Genomic DNA, 6,000 nt, shown 5'->3' with positions numbered 1-6,000 from the left:
ATATTTAATTTCAAAGAAGATTAAGATTTTCTCATGGGAATTTACGGTGGCTGGGATAAAGAGGTCCAACAGTTGGTTGCGAGGAATATGGGTTTTAGGAGGTCAGAAAGGGGGTAATTAACTTGTTGTTTTGGATCAATTTGCAGCTTATAACCTTAGTTTCAAACATGAATTTAATAAGATAAGATAAGATTTATTCTTCATTAGATACACATACAATATTACATGTTATTATTCCCCCAAAGGCTCATTGGCCTGTACAAAGGGGGAAGACAAATGAGTTCCTTACTCAGAGAAGAAAAACAAAAGAAAATTTAAAATGATCACTTACTCACATACGAAGGAGAAGAAAAGAAAATATAGATAAAATGAAAACTATAGAAAAAATAGAATAAATGAACTAAATTAATTAATTAGATTAAATAGACTAAAAAAAATAATAAAATAAAATAAAAACACAAATAAAAATAACTTCTACGAAGCCAAAGAATTTTTAACAGTTTTTTTAAACAAACCGAATGAGTGGCACCCTCGAGCTGATTCAGGCAACTTATTCCAAACAATATGACACGCCATTAGAGGATTAAAATCTGACCTTATGCAAGGAGTAAATGGAACTAGAACATGATTTGTCATATTACGAAGATTATAATTATTTTGATCAGAGGTAAAAGATAGCGGAACACTTAGGGGCCGGGGGAGGTCACCATGAAGCTGAGCAAAAGTAAAACATGCACACGAAAGAATGTATAGTGACTCAAGATCAAGTAATGCTATAACTAATGAACGATTAGTTTCCTGAATGAGCTTTCTAGAAAATAGAGTAGGGAAACGGCCCCACGAAAACATGGCCCAAAGAGGGTCAAAGGTATTTTTACTGATCGGATCAACAAAAAAAAGTCTGTTTTAACCCAAAGTCTTAGGGTTAAAACAGACTTAGGGAAGGGCACTATGGTCTTATGATGTTTTTTTTTGCAATGGAGCGACTTGCCAAATTTGACATATTTTTTTTCTCCTTCAATGGCACAATTACACTTGCACAAAATCAAGGGTTTTGAAATCCCTTTTTGTCAAAATTGTCTAGATATAGTTCTATTGATGTCAATAAATTGAAGGAATCCCCGTTACCTGAAACTTTTAAAAAACAGTAAAATTCATCAAAAATACGCTGGTCGCTTTATAGATATTTATTTTATCCATTCTAGCGACTGATTAAAAGAACGCCTATCCTCTGTTTCTTCCTAGTAAAACACCCTTCCTAATGATACTGTCAATAATCTTTTCTTCAAAAAATGGACTCTGACAGTTTCCCCAATTCGAGTAGTGTCCAACTATTGAAAGTGACAAATCGTAAAAAAGGGGAACACAATGACCAACGAAAATTATCCCCAAGAATATCAACAGTGGATACAGAGATAAGCTGTCACCGCTTACCATTGGATCATTTATCAGAGGCGATTAAATCAAATGGTTTCTGCAGAAGAACTCAATTCACTTTTTGAGCATCAATGAACATCTATGTACTTTTGTTGAGACTGATCACAATACTGCCAAAGCTTGATTGGAAAAAGTTAATTAATTAAGTTATTTAGACAGTACTATAAATAAAAAGATATTCTTTGTATCTTTTTGTTCATGGATCAGTGGCTAAATGAAACAAATACTCAGCAGCGGTTTTAGGCCTCATAATCTGGGGGGGGGCAAGGCATACTTTAGAAGTGTAGGTTACAAAATAAAAGGAATTTATAGTCAGATGTCAGAAAAACTGGGGGGAGTCAGCTACCCTGCCCCTGCAGGTCTAGAACGGTCACTGTATATGCTTTTGCAATGTTTGATTTTATGGGGGACCTAGTCCGAGATGAATATGGCAATATGTCCTAATAAAAATTTCAAGCTATGAAACAGCCATATCTAGGAGAGAACTGTGTTACAGGAGGCCTTTTAGTGTTTTTATCAATTTTCAAAGAAAGACAACACTCGAGCTTGAGTTCTGGCGCCTATGTTCAGTTGTTAATCAATTGTTACTCAAGAAAATAATACTGTAAAAACACTGAAAATACCACTGGAAAATAACTTGTAAAACCACAGAACTATGTTCACTGAGCGTCTGTTAACATCTATATAATTCCGTTTGGGCTGAGCAATATACTGAAAAAAAACTTTATTGAGAAAAATTAGCTGTTGAAGCTATTTATACAGTGTCTCTAGCCTATGTTCCCAAAATATTTTCATGCACAATGAGGATATTAACTTGGCCATGAGATATTACGGTTTCACGGTTAGCATGAATCTTCTTATTTATAATAAGAAGAAGGGATAGCAAGCTATCGGAAGATCACAGAGAGAAATTTAATGGCTTCTTTAAAAGCTTCTGTCTCTGCTGATGCGCCTCTTATAAATTTGTTTATATAACTCCATGGCAAAGTGCCATTCAAGGCCGCATCCAGGTGGTTTGACACCCCCCCCCCCCGAAATGTTTTTCCGACTCGTAACAATGTAATTAAAATGAATATTAATGAAATTTTGATAGGTTTAAAAGATTTATTTTTATAAAAAAAACGAAAATTCTTTTGAAACCCTCCCCCCTAAGAAAATATATGGCCCTGGCACCATATGACACCAAAATGTACTATTTTTGGTACTTTTAGATAAAGCTGGAAAGCATAACAATGACACCGTTTAATCTTCAGGGTAGAAAACCCTGAACCAAATGTTCAAACCCTCTCTCCTCTACAATCCCCTCCTTGCCCTCTTAGTAATCGAAAAAAAACTGTCCAATGAAAAAAACGTCATTTACTAATTTTTGTCCCCTGAAAATAATTAAATTTACCTGAGATAAGATAGGGCTTTACTGAAAACTCATTTTCCTTTAGAAAATTTAATAAAAATTAAAATCGTGTACTAAAACTTATTAGTATAATTGGCGATGAAAGACTATTTAGAATTTTGAAAGTCAGCGTTTTTTTTCAGCAGGATACTTATTGAATTTTCTGCTAATCAGAGAACATATTGTTTTTTGGCGATTGGTTTTGTGTTTTCAGAAAAACACTAGTTTTCGCTTACTCCTAGAGGATACTTTTTGAACAGTCGACTCAAATTTTGCAGGATACAATCGAAATAAGAATATCTGTCCGATTTTTTTAAATTACTTATCATATTTATGACAATATATTTCAGATATTTTACTTCCAATGATTTAATCTTATTTTACTCCTTCTTTTTATAACCATAATCTTCACTTTTCATGATCTGAGTTTTTGGGGGGTTACCTTTTAATGTTTTTTTTTTTTTAAACTCTCAGCATAATTAATTTAAAAAACAACAGCAAAGTGTTTCCGAGGAAAGTAAACGAAGTTGAAACTTAAAACGGACAAAAATTATTACTTCACCACCTATCTAATATATATCAATGAAGGTAGTCCAAATAAACCAACTAATTATGTTTCCCTGTACTTTTAGGATTATAAAAAACTAGTGCTTTACTGAAAACACAAAATTCAAGCATAAAAAACAGGAGTATTGATTTGGGAGTCAAAAGTGAGTATGTAGCCTGACAACAATAAGCGAATCTATAAAGCTTTTCATAGTCTTACACCAGTTGTGTCATCAGTAACTTTTAGTATACAATTAGAATTATCTTAGAAACATAAGCGTAAAATTAAGTATTTTTTAATAACCGCGAAGTAATTGAACAACATACAGAAATATTGGATTGATTAGGTGCATTTTGGTCTTGCCAGCTGTAATAACAATAGTGAATAATATACAGTCTTAAATTGTAAGAAATATGCTTTAGTTACTTGAAATGAAAATCAAATAAGACATAATATGAACTCTGGAAATCCGATTATTTCTCTCTATACAACAGTGAATTTCAAGCTACGATACAAATTCTAAAGCTAGTCTATAGTCCTAATATTACCAAGATGGCTTTACTTCGGACTTGTGTACAAACTAATCACGAAATGTCATTTTCAGAAACAAAACGAGAGCCAGCCATTGAACTGAGCCATTGTGCAGAAATGATACCAAACTAAACGTAAAAAAAATAATAAAGCAACAGTCCTAAACTGGATTGCTGCTTTATCTTAAAACGGAAAGATTCTAAAAGGGCTTGATAAAATTTTTATTCTGTAAAAAGTGTCCTTAATTGGTTTGCTTTTACTGTACCAAAACTCCTATATTATTTTGTGTTTTCAGTAAAATGTTAGTTTTTTATAATCCTAAAAGAATAGGGAAACATAATTAGTTGGTGTATTTGTACTAGTTTTATTCATATATATTAAATAGGCCTTGAAGTAATAATTTTTGTCCGTTTTAAGTTTCAACTTCGCTCTTTACTTCCCTCGGAAAAACTTTGTTTTTTAAAGTTAATCTTTGTTCGTTTTTTATTAAAATTTAAGATAGAGACAACGCTGCCATGATTTTTATTATTTGCACAGAATAATGTATGTTCGTTTTAAGTTTTAATGTCACTCCTTAGTTTCAGTTTAAAACCTATTTTTATAATAATTTCTAATTATCACCGATCTGGGGGAGATAAGACACCTCTGGAAAATACTACAAACAACCTTGAGAGCTACTAAAAACTGTCAGTCTATAGCATAAAGTTCATTATCCGTACTTCACATAACAATACATGTTTTTCAAGAACATTTGTTTTTCGATGAGCAGAAAGCTGTTTTTACTCGGCCGACTTCGCCTGAAAAAGCCATAACGAAGACAGGGCTTTATAAATCACCTATTTACTAGCAGAAACTAGAAGGCTACTGTAACATTAGAGAGCAGTTCAAGGATTCATTTAAAAGCTTATATTTATACCTAATCGCTTTTTATAAATTTGACTCGATAGCACATTCCCATAAAGTGCACTTTCGGTTGATTCCCCCATTTTTTAAATTATAAGTGCCTTTTCCAATGAACATGACCAAAAAGAGGCATTTTTCAAAACCTAGGCAGGAGCAAAAAAACTAAGAAGGCAAGGACGTCTCTTCCCCTCAATACCACCGTTAGAACTAGCACACAGGCTCCATCGTAGAGTGAAGTTTGAAGGTCCAATTCATAACTGTTGATCATTCAAGCTTAATTTTTAGTAGATTTTCATTTGATTTTTTTTTTGTTTTAGTTAATTTGTTTTCGGAATAATCCTTTACTTTTAAGATGAGTAGGTGATTTATGAAACTTACTAAGAGGGTCTGGAGGGGGGTACATGTGAGGGGCTTTATAAGCATCCAGTTAAGGGTTTTGGACCATAATTATTGCAATGGTACTGTTTTACGCTTCCAAACTCTTCCACTCAAGAATCGGTACCAAAAGCGCCGTTTTAGTGTTATATGGTGCTTTTGAATGGTAAAATTGATTAAAAAAAAACAAAAAAACACGTAGATACGAGCAATAGGTTTAAAACGAGCCTTCTCGGGATATGCTTTAAAAATGAGTGCATCACATATGCAAAAATAGTGGATTATCTAAAAAGTAATCATAAGAAGGGACAAACCGTGATTGAAAAAAAAAATCTAAGCTGGAATCGAACGCATGATGATCTAATTTGAAGTCCAGCACTGTACTAACAGAACCACGCCTCTAATAACGTAATTTAATATATTGGTGTTTGTAGTACTTTAATTGCGTAGCTTATTAATGGGGTTGGAGGAGGAATTTACGGGAGGTATTCTTGTCAACCTCCAGTTAAGGTTATTGGACCATAATTATTACAATGATACCGTTTTATGCTTCCAAGATTTTCCACTTAAGAAGTGGCACCAAAAGTGTTGTTCTCACTTACAAGTGGTAGAATCGATAAAAAGCACGTAGACATGAGCAAAAGTTTTCAAATAAGTCATTGAACATCAACTAAAAAGTTGTGGTAGCCCACTAGTCCCAGCTTCTCCACTTGAGACATGGCATCAAAAGTGCCGTTTTAAATTTCATTTGAAACTTGCAGATGGTGGAAATTATAGGAAGAACGTAGATATGAGTAATATTTCATATATGAGCTAT

The sequence above is a fragment of the Artemia sp. Qi Xiang Cuo genome, chromosome 1 (assembly GCF_049724085.1).
Source record: "Artemia sp. Qi Xiang Cuo chromosome 1, ASM4972408v1, whole genome shotgun sequence".
NCBI lineage: Eukaryota > Metazoa > Arthropoda > Branchiopoda > Anostraca > Artemiidae > Artemia > Artemia sp. Qi Xiang Cuo.
The sequence above is the reverse complement of the archived record's forward strand: the minus strand, read 5'-3'. Positions refer to the sequence as shown.